Here is a 12,334-nt window from a genome sequence, read left to right as displayed (position 1 = left end):
CAGGAAAAGACGTATAGTTGTGTACAAAGGTGTAAGCTCTGTTTCCCCCCCTTACTCTTGACAACCAGGAACAAGGCATTTCAGCTTAATAAAAAGTCAAAACCACTCACCACTCTTTACTTAGGAGTGTATTCATGCGTCAATGTTCGGCGTTTATAAAGAAGACAAACGTGTGAATATAAACTGAAAGAGGTTTTTTTGTAATGTTTTTTTCTCTCTCGTATTAGTTATTATAAGATCCTTTGTGTCGATATATTTAAGTTGATAAAAATTTTATCTTTTTTTTTTCTTTTTTTGTGCTAGATATCACCTGCTCATTGCTCGCGATTTTTCACTCACAAACTAAATATATTCATGATTTTTTTTTTTTTTTTTGATCTTTTTGCTCATATAATTCCATTAGTAAGAGACTGAAATTATTTACAGGTATTAGTACGGCACAGTCAAAAATATTCCATTAAAAACTAGTTAAATATGGATTTATTCAAAAAACAATATTTTGAGGATGTAAAATTACCTTCTCTGGTAAATAAAATGATAAATTAATAAAGGTGATTAAAAATTAATGTTTAATAACGTTCTAAATTTGCTGTTTACAAACCTTCAAAATTTTGAAACTTTGTTAGGTTGAATTGAAACGATTAACTTCACGCTATCCAGAAACCGTGACAAGTTCAACGTCGATTAACACGAAGTTTCAGTGAAAATCGCATACACGTACTTCGGTACTACACGGACTCCTTCTTTAAACGCAAGAAAGAAAGTTATGCGGGAAAAAATAGCTCGATGTAGAATAGTTGGTAAGTGTTAAGGCAAAGTCTAATCCAAAAGTAGATACATTAAACTTTAATTGAAAATTTGATATCAAGAATTTTCAATTTATTTGTGTTCTGAAGGACAGTAGTACCTCCTTTAAGGGACACCTCTGAATAAGGGACACCTCTGTTTAAGGGACATTTTTTCTGATCTCAATCCCTTTGAATAGGACCCTCCATGTATTTGCTTCTCATTAAGGGACACTTTCTTTAAGGGCCAGTCACTCAGAAAAATTACAAAAAAAAAACGTATAAATGGTGAGTTCTACCGGTTACGGAAGCACGGTTTTTACAAAATAATTAATGGATTTCTGTCTGTGAGCATATCAAAATATATATTTTTTTCAAAAACTGATACATAGACTTTTATACACATCATAGTAAGTTGCTAAAAAAGCCATAGAAAAGAAATTTTTCGTTAGTTACCTTTTATAAAAATCAAATTTAAAAAACGGTAACGGAAGGACATTTTTGCGACATGATTTTCACGCTATCATGTTCTCCCCAAAAGTTCAGCTGAACTATAAAAGAGAAAATTCTATGAAAATTAGAGCACATACGTGAGTGTTCAGTCATTAAAATTTCACCTCTAGATTAAAAAAAATAATTACTTTAAGCATATAAGTTATGCATTTGTTAAGGATACTGGAAGGACAAGAAGTCCAAAGCAACTAAACTTGGTAAATTTCAACTAAAAAACATTTATTCAGCTAATACAGCAGTCTGAATCAATGATATCTAATGCCTGAGCTATCTGTTACAGTTCTGAATTCTTTATAACATTCAATAATTTTATCAGAATCCATGTATACATCATTTATCTTCTTTCTCAGGAAATACAAAGATCATTTCCACATTATTATGCATTCTCAAAAAAGCTATTTCTATTCCTTTATCTTCTATATGAAGTACCTGTCCAATATTGCTCTTTGTTAGTTTCTTTCCCTTCAATCCAACTAACAAAACCTGTCGAAACGTTAAAAAACCATTTGGAATATTATGAAAGTGAAAAAACAACTTAAATAAAGCACAAATAATGGAGACGATACAGCATATAGCTATTTCAAGGCTACAATGGAACCTCTTCATCAGTGCAGAAAGATCACCAACACAACCAAAAGTTGCGAGAGAACTGACAAGAACCAAGTGGACGCCGGTATTTATACCAAAGAGGGCCAACCAATAAGAATACAGGAACAAGACATCAAACAATCAATCAGCGAACAGCATGTACGCTCCGTGCTCAAAGCAGGGGGAGAGACAACCAATCAGAAGCCAGGAGACAATAAGAGTGCGAGACAGCGATGAAACAGAAAAGGCAATTATAGAAATTGCTTCCAAATATCATGAAAAAATGAAGTGCTGGAAGAATCATTGACAAGAGAATGAGAATTTTTCCAAATATAGTAAGCTTCCCAAAAATCGAGATCACAAACCGAAGAACATTTACAAATAATCTTTGCAGATGAAAAATCAAAACAGTGACCAGAAGTCCAACAATGCTGAGCGATGGAAGAACGAGCAAGTTCTTTATGTTTAACATAGTTTTCGTGCTCTTTCAGACGGTGCTTGAGAGCACGTTTAGTCTGTCCAACGTAACCAAGTCCACACTTGCAGGAGATGCTATAAATACCCCAGTTGCTATGGCAATCAATGAGGTCCTTTAAGTTTGTAAGTTTTATCTTATTAACTGGAGAAAAAGCTGTATCGAAACCAAATTTCTTCAAAATCTTTGCAACTTGATGACTAACTTTCGGATAATAAGGCAAAACAATAGTATACGAAACATTGGAAGCAGAAACCTTTTCAGAATGAGAGGGCTTAATTTACTTATTATAAATTGAATCAATGATGCTAGGAGAATAACCACGATCGAAAGCCACTGCTTTAAGATAAGAAAGCTCAGCATTTAAAGAATTGGAGGAAGAACAAATGTTCAAAGCACGAAGCACAAAAGCCTTGAATGAGACCAACTTTTGGTTTGGAGGATGAGAAGAACATTTGTGAGGAGGAAGTGTAACAGCAAAAGGCTTACGAAACACCGAAGTCATAAATTCCTCATTACTTTTAGTAATATAGACGTCCAAAAATGAAAGAGAACTATCAGTCTCCGTTTCAAATTGGATGCAAGGATCGATAGAATTTAGAGTAGTAGTACCAAAATGATTTTCGCATGCTTAGGAATTTTTAAGTGTAGTTTTCATGATTTTCATCACATAAAATAGAAGAAATAAAATCACAAAACATTTTAAAAAAAAAAATAAATGAAAGTTTATTTTTAAATAAAAGCACTTATAATTTTTGTTCAAATACTATTTATATATGCTTAAATGTGACTACTAACTTTAAACAATAGTTTGTTTTCTACTAGCATTCTTAAATATTACCTTGTATCAGCTTATAGATAAATGTCGTTCCGTTACCTTTTTTTTTTCTTACGTTACCATAAAAAACAATACAAATTAAATATGTTAAAATTTTAACTATACCTCCTTGACAAGGGACAAAATTCTGCTTTGCCTAAAAAAACATTAGTTTCTATACCCCATAAAGTTTAACTAGACATTCCAAAGATAAAAGTTAACCTAAATATCATTCGCTGATAATAGGTTTGTTCAAATTACAGTATGTAACAAAACAGAGATTTTTTGCTCTGTAAAAACATAAAGAAAAAACTTGAATTTGCACTTGATTTTCTGAAATTTATCAAACTATTTGGGAAAAACAGGTTAAGATTCAAGAAATTCATTTATTTCTGTAGAGAATGGTATATGGCAAGGTGGCAGAATATTAATTTTAAAAATTCAAGTATCATGTCTCCTTTTTCCTGGATTTCACCAAATGCATTAGAAACATTCAATTTATTGGAATTCAAGGTTCACTTTTTGTTCCAAAATTAACTGATAAAAGTTTGTCTTGACATTAACACGAAAATAAACAAACATGTATTCTAAAATTTTTGCCGAAACCTACATTCATGCTTTTCTCTCTCATTAATTTCTTCATATGGGCTCAGCCCCGACAGATATTGTGAGTGTGCCGCCCCTGACAAGCTTTGTACAGAAAAAATTATATGCGTTGTAAATTACGTGACATCAAACAAATCCATGTAACATATTAATTCAAAATTGTAATTTATGAAAATCAGTTAGGGTCAGGTGGGGTGGAATGGGTATAAAAACAGGCATTTTTGACATTATTATTAAACTATTCAAATTTGATATCCAACAATTAAAAAACCTTAACTGAGTTTTTACATTTCAACAATGCACTTCACATATTCATAGTTATTATTAACTGGGTAGTATTGTTTTAAATTAAATTTAAAAGTGAAAATATGAATTTATTTATTATTTTTTCACAAAAATATATTAATATAAGGGTAAAAATCTATTAGTCTGTAATTTCACTGCAATTAAAGGTAGGTAGACCGGGGCACGCTTACGCATTGGGCACGTTTACGCAGTGCCTTTTTCGAAAACGAGTTATAACTGGAGGGTCAGCAGTCATAACAGATTGATGCTGCTCCGTAGCAAATATTCTCACAAGTTTTTGAGCATCAGTCGAGCTTTGGTTTAGCATGCGGATAGAAAAATCTGCTTTCTACCAAGTCGACTAAATTTTGTGCTGAACGTTTTGAAGCTCATTGTGAATAAATAATACTTATTTAAGAACAAATATATAAAATAAAAATGAGCAGAATTTTATCATTTTCTGAAAATTGTATTTGTGTGGACCGAAAAGTTATTAAATTTTGTTGCACATTAAAAATAAATCCAAACTTGCCGACGGGGCACGTTTACGCATTTTCATCGGGGCACATTTACGCACGTTCTTAATGTGTCTTAATACTCTGTCTTTACTTCTAAACGGGACTCGGACGCTTTTTGCGCTCTGTACTGTTTCAAACCTTTAGTATTTTCAGGTTATTTAATTTTAAAAATAACCATTCATTTTAAATTAAGTAAGAAATTCGTATCTTATAGCTTACAATCATAGAGTGATGTCTTCATGCTTGTTCAGCTTTAACTTTATACACTATTTGGCCTCTGATACATTTTTTTTTTATTTTAAAGATGGTAAGATATTATGTTCAAACACAACCACGTTAGATGTCGAAATACTGAAAAGGCTTATCAATAATCCAAGTATTTCTCCCTGTAAGCCTTCCACATCGTTACATATGGACTACCCCAACTGAGGCCATTTGAAAAAGTAGCACCAGGAAAGGAAAAAAAAAGAGGATGATCTCAATCCTAACTGATACTCCGATTAAAGAAGTCCTCAGAGAACAGCAGTAAGAAGGAACAGAATAGGCAGAACAAAACAAAAAGGAGAAATTACTTTAAAATTTACAAGTTTCTGTTAAATCAGAAATAGAAGATATCAAATCCTATCGAAAAAAGGACAAGACAGGGTTCAACGTCTTAGATGTCAAAACGCAGTCCCATGACAAGTATGCAAAAAGAAATTCTTTATTTTTGTTAGTAAAATCTAACAGTGATGAAGAAGATGACTAAACAGTTTCTGTTTTTAATTACCAATAAGTCCTATGATTTTAGTTTAGCCTATAAAATGATCTTTAATTAATTATTTGTGATTTTCTTATTTTTAAAGTGTTTTAAGAGAAATGAAATATTTAAATTTGGTTAAATATGTATTTCACTTACTATGTTGTATAATTTTTAATATGCGTGAACGTGCCCCACTCGATGCGTAAATTTTCCCTGTGTTCGGGGCAAGTTTACGCAACTAACTTAGACTTAAAAAACATTTTTTTTACGGTTAAAAACACAAATTGAGCAACAACTGAATATACAAATTTTTGACTTCATTAACTACTTCATAAAACCACAATGTCTCCTAGGTTCAAGCATAAAAATTAGAAAATTCATTGAAAAAAATCTTTGTAAATGTGCCCCGATCTACCCTATAATGTCCACGATTATTGAGGATTGGCTGACTTAGGTTTTGATGATCTGTTCTTCTTCAATCTCCATTTTCACTTTATTGGGGAAAGTAAAAATATTTCCCATCAAAGACTTCTTAAGAATTTTTACAACATAAGCAGAAGTATATAAAGGTTCTAGAATTCGATCAATAAAATACTTTTTAAATTTCTTAACACTGTATTCAACTAGCACCCGATCTCCTGAGATATTGCACTTTAACATAAGCTTAGTGGAATGGTTGTTTGATCAGACTGGTTTTCAATTTATTTAGTCAGCTCTAGCGTTGTCTAGTGGTTGCATGGTATGACTCGTATTAGGCGGTAGGCAAATGATAATTTCATTATCGATAGCATGTTTTACAGTTTCATAGGTCAGCTGACCTGCATGTCTTTTCAAATGCCTTGCGAAAAGTGTGAACCATTCTTTAATGAATGGTGTCTTCCATCCAAACAGATTTAGTGCAACTATAAGTATCTCCATAACATAAGGATTTCAGAATATAAAACTTTTGATAAAATGAACAACTTGCTTCAGAGAATAACTTTTAATGAGACAAAATGTTAATTCGACAGCCTATGTCATTAAGCCTAAAGAGAGCAAAGCCGGGGTCCTTGCCCCTGGCGGCAAACGCACCCCATTTCTGTCCTTTTTTATTTCATTGAAACTAAATATAAAGCATTGAAGGAAGATGAGTAGGGTGGCAGTTTAAAGTTTTTATCCAGTGAAAGTTCTAAAAACTTTTATTAACTTTCAAACCATGTTGAATCTTTACATTCAAATTATGTTAATCAACCAATAAGGCTCTTGCGTTGATAAAAAATGTACGTCTTTCATCTTTTTTAGTGAAAAACATCAACTTCATTTTGAAACGTTTAAAATAAAACATAAGTATAATAATTAATTTCTTTTTTACAGCTTTTTATTTTTTAAAGTGTAGATATTATGTCGTTTTATAAAATCAGCCGCTTTATAAAATCGAATGGCTTCAGAACGAATCTGATTTTAATAAGCGGCGGGTACTGTGCTTGATAACAAAAAAAAAATCAATCCAGTTAATTGTTGTTAGTGATTCGGAAGCCGTAAATGTGTAGCGATTACTTATTTGAGTTAAAATCCAGATTTTATCAATATATGTAACACCTGTGTCCTGTAACCCATGTTACTTACAAACAAAGTTACGGACAGAAGAAGCATACGCTCCTTGCACAGTTTCTTGGCCACTTCCAATTGAGTCTTTGAAGGGCCCTGCCGAGTAGGGCGATTCGATTTTAACTTTTTATTAAATATCGAAAATACCTGTGATGGGAATCGTTATGTATTGGTATCACAAACTTGTAAAAAAGATGTTTTGAAATCAGAATCATATATTTAATCTGCAAAAGAACTTTTGGAAAGATAAATAAAAAACAGTTTCTGACTTATAGCAGTTTCAAAATCCCTATTAGTCGGTTTAGACGGCATTCACTATTCTTTATACATTGTAGAACGAGATTTTCTCGCTAACGACAAACAGTATTAAAATCTGATTTTTTACACTTATCTGAAAGAACACCATCGTAAAGAAAAACTATTTTAATAGGAAAAAAATCTGTTCGTTTGAATGGTACTAACGAAAAGAAGATGCAAGGTGACAAACTTGAGCTACAGCGTTTAAAAAATAGGTTATTTTTCATGTGAACGATTTTGACAGCCACTTTGGATGGCAATATCTTTTATAAAATCAATATTTACGTTGTGCAACTATAACCCATTAAAAACATGTATATTGAGAATTACAAAGTACAAGCTTTTGAATCATTTTTTTTTTTTTTTTCAGAATTAATGACATTCTAAAATCCAGAAAAAAGTTTCTTCACTGCGTTTTTCTTGCGACTTTGCATGAGTGCTACACAAAAGTTAATGAACTCAAATTCATAAAAATACTAGAACGTGTTGATAACCAAAAGTTATTTAAACCCCTTAAGTTTCAGGCTTCCAGTATGAAAAAATTTTCCGCAATCTGCTCTTAAACATGGCAATTCGTTACGGCAGGCAGAATTTGGAGCTCTTTTTTTTTTATCTTTAAACGAAAAAACACCATCGAAAAAAAAACTTATTTTTAAAGGAAAAAATCTGTTCTTTCTAATGGTACCAACGAAGAGAAGATGCGAGGTGACAAATTTGAGCTATAGCGCTTTGAAAATAAGATATTTTTTTACCTGAACGATTTTGATACTTTGGATGGCAATATCTCTTAGAAAATTAATATTTAAGCTCTGAAACTGCAACTCGTTAAGAACAAGTATTTTTACAATGGAATCACGAAGCAAGAGCTATTGAAAAAATTTTGTTAAGATTTTATGACAACCTAAAATCCAAGAAAAATGTTCCCCATCGCGCTTTTTCATAAGCTCACGCTCATGCTACACAAAATCTATGGAGTTAAAATTCACAAAAATACTTGAATATATTAACGGTCAAACGTACTTTAAGCGCCTAAAATTTTAGGCTTCCAATGTGATAAAACTTTCTGTAAACTTATAGGCTTAACTCCTCAATTTTGCACAAAAAGCTGAATCGCCATTTTTGATCACATTTTTCGGAGATCCTACATCCTCAGGATTTAGATCTAGGAAGCTGAAAATTTGTATAGGTTAGTTTCAAAGACATCTCTATACCTCTATAAAATCTCATCGAAATCGGAGATGGTCGAGTGGGGACGATTTGAAAAATTAGGTCAGTTGACGTGGAATGACTCATATGCCGAAAAATTGTATTTACTCTGTCAAGCGATATGTTCTTAAAATTGTTTTGAAACGTTGCTCTTCAAATCACCAGAAAAGGTCTTTCGCGGCAGAATACTTACAACAAAAAATTTAGTGTTTTGCCTACATATTGTTAAAAGCTGTGGTGTTATTACAGAAAAAAAGTTTAAAACAACTTGAATCTTTTATACGTCATACAAAACTTCTGCTTCAAGGGCTTAAAAATTCAAAACCATGCCAGTAATACGAATTTCTCCCGCCCGGTGTAGGACTTAAACATCATAGGATATCAAAATATTTATTCTCATAAACAAAGAGCCAGGCTATGCAGCCATTTTCACTACAGGTGATTAAAAAAATTCTTACATAAAAGTTTTTTTAATAAAAATAAAATATTATATTTTATGTAATTTGGCAAAACTTCCAGGACCTACCGGAGGCCCTTGGTTTTCGTGAACAAAGAGCCTTATTAGGCAACTATTTTTCACTACTGGCGATTAAAAAAATTCAGATTAAGAATTTTATAAAAATTAAAATTAAAGTGCTATTTTTTACATATTTGGCGAAACTTCAAGGGCCTGGCAGGGAACCTAAAACTATTTTGGTTTTCAACAAACATTTGATCCCAATATACAACTTTCCCTGCCACAGACATTTTAAAATTAAAAACAAAAGTCATAATAGGTCCACCTTACTGCTGACTTCCAAAACACAGTGCGTTGTGGGAAGAGAAGAGAGGTTAAAATTAGTTTTATCGTTTTAATTATTATTGCTGCTTTTTGTTAAATTTTGCTCGCTTAACTAATCATTTGTTTTTAACTCCATATTTCATGCATCATTTCATTCAACAATGCATTTTCATGCCGAAGAAAGTTTTATGGTTCGAAAAGGAGCTTTTTGAAGGAAACGTATACTGAGTTCGTATTTTTAACTTAAAAAGCCTTCGGATTTGGAGGAAGGGATACATTCATTTTCACACCCAAACTCAAATTTACGTCAGATATAAAATTTTAAATTTCGTCTACGTTTCATGCGAGTTTTATTTTATAAAATATTTTTAGAAATAAGTGACAATGCAATTTTATAACTATGAAATTAAGCAGATTATTTCAGTGTCGCTACTGAGTACTGATCAGTTCGTGACTCACACTTTAGAAAACGCTGACATAGGTTGTTGAACTACTAAGCAGATAAGTAACTTCACATTTTTTTTTAAATTCCATTTCGACTAAAACTATCCTGACAACCGTTAAATCAATAACAGCTCCAAAAATTATTTATTTACATATATATATATATATATATATATAAATGGAAGTTGTATGTTGAATTTGTGTGTGTGTATATGTCGGTATGTGTTACTTATAAAAACCCGCTCTTTACGTCGGATTTTTTCCCAAATTTGGCAGAGATCCTTTGATGCTTAGGACTTCATATAGCGAAGTTTTCATAACTTTAGTGAATTCCTAAGCATCACGGTGGGGGGGGGGGATAGCCCCGGGGTTACACCCCCCCCCCCCCACACACAAACTCGAAGGTTTTAGCCAGAAAATCCTTCGTACGGAATATTTAGGCCTTTTAATTACAAGACAGAATTTTCGGAAAAAAAAAGGTCTAAAATTAAATTTGAGTAATAAAATTGCTCTTTTCGACGCGTTGACGGGTGATTTTGCACTTTTTTTTTTCCTTTACTTAAGCTTGATTGTTGAACGCGCGTCACAACTTCTATTTTCGATGAGAACTGTGCAACGCAGCTTGTAAATATTAAAAAAAAATGATTAATTTTTGCTTAAATTAATGCGTGATTCCCAGATAGTAAGATCTATTTTTATTATACATATGTTAGAGACTTTGGTTTTCAGCCTTTGTTATAAAAACCGATTTCTTCCCGAAATCTTTAAAAGTAATTTCAATTATTGCCGTTCGTGAAATGTGTAACTTAGTAAAAAGTATCAGTTCATAGAAAATGAACAATGTATTACAAAATGGTTACTGCTTTCGAAAGAGGATTTACTTGAAAAGAAATTTACCATCAAACTTTTACAGTCGAGCCCGCTTAATAGAATATTGGTTAAAAGAATATTCCGCTTAATGTAATACATTTTCAATGTACCAAGCCGTAGTAATTAGTTATTTTGATCCCGGATAATGGAATATCCCGCTTATTAGACTTTTTTTTTGGGGGGGGGGATGGATTGGCTACTTCATTAAGCGGGCTGGATTGTATTTTTATCATTTTTTTCTTTTTGTTACAAAATATTTTTCGAAGTAAATAACAATTGTTTATAACTAATGATACTGTTTAGCGACTTTAAAGTATAATAAAATTCACGTATTTCTGAAAAATCTTTGCACAGGTGAAAAGCATTATTTATCCTCATTTAGAAATCAAAGAAATGAATCTGAGAAAACACGAGTAGAAAGTTTAAATGCTAACGTTAACCGTTTTGTTTCTCGGTTTTGAAATGGTGACTTGAAACTTTTACAAGCTGCTGTCTTTAAGGTAAAGTATTTTTCACTGCAATAAAATTAGTTCATTAGGTTCCCTAATGGTATAATATTGTGCATGTTTTCCGTGTAGCAACGTATTAAATGTTATCTTTCAATACCTAAATTTTTGCCTCTAATTAGACTTATGAAAAAAGCTTGTGTTCAACTCTTCGTGATTTACATTATTATAGTGTTCGGCAAGGGGAGGATTTTAACATTTTCGGGATAATTTTAATTCTAATCGATGCATAAAATTATTTCACACACTTTAAATGATGCAAAATAATTAATAAAAATAATGGCAAATGAGGTATAGTGTGCTTCAAATGAACGAAAATATTGAAGTTTACAGCATAATTCAAAATTCATTTAAAACCCTGAAGTATCTTTTAAGCAAAGTAAAAAACTTACTATTCATTCTAATCCTCTTACCAATAATCCTATTGAGGCTTACTTGAGGGAAAGCCGTAACATGTTTGGGCTAAGTATTCGCAACAAGTATAGGAATTTTAAGCTTTGCGGACTTTTATCAATAATAATTGTCTCTTCAATTGTACTTTCAGTCTAATGTTTTTATTATTACTGATTATTGTTACTTCTAAATAATAGCGCATTTTGAATTCCTTATCCTTTTAATATTAGAAACATTAAAATGTTTCTGTTAAAGAAATGTTTTTACAGAAATAATATACGGCGGAAATTTAAATTTCTTGAAAGGAGCTTTTCATATTCCATTCGACGGTGCAAAACACTACATTTTTACTTATTAAAATAGAGCAAAAACGCTTATCAGAGGAAAACTTGTAGTAAAAATACACAAGCCTTCTATATATTTCACAAACTGAAGTATTTTTTAACATAATGTTTTAAATTTAGAATTTTTTTTATAAGACTTGTTTATATTTGGAGACGCTTGTTAAAATTTGGGGAGAAAAAAAATTCCTCTGCTAGTAAAAAATAATGAAAATTACTTTTTTGAGGTCTTGCGTAATTGTATCTATTGTAGCAACCTTTTAGGAAAAAATATAACGCGTCGGCTGGATAAAAAAGAAAAAATGGTCAAATCGCCTTCTTGTAACAAGTACCAATTGTAAATCCAACTCTTGGCAGGGCCAACGGGAGGCCATGTCAGCCTAGTTGAAAACTAGGGACACGGCCCTTGAGAGGGCCCGGCTCGAAGTTTACTTATGTATTTATTTTAAATAATGATACCTTCGTACCTGTCATTTCTAGCTTAACCGGCTCGGAATTGGAGTAGTATAATTTTTATATGTTTCATGGTGGGAGAAATGCCCGGCAAAAACACAGACAAGAAGTCCGTCTGCCCTGACTC

The 12,334-nt window shown here is 32.0% G+C and overlaps 1 protein-coding gene across 1 annotated transcript in view; it reads left to right on the top strand.

Moving 5' to 3' along the window:
• LOC129218594 (tolloid-like protein 1) overlaps positions 1-12,334 on the top strand; it is a 195,527-nt gene that overhangs the window by 32,047 nt on the left and 151,146 nt on the right. The gene's annotated exons all lie outside the window — the stretch shown is intronic.

This window comes from Uloborus diversus, chromosome 3, assembly GCF_026930045.1.
Source record: "Uloborus diversus isolate 005 chromosome 3, Udiv.v.3.1, whole genome shotgun sequence".
Lineage (NCBI taxonomy): Eukaryota > Metazoa > Arthropoda > Arachnida > Araneae > Uloboridae > Uloborus > Uloborus diversus.
The sequence above is the reverse complement of the archived record's forward strand: the minus strand, read 5'-3'. Positions and strand labels throughout refer to the sequence as shown.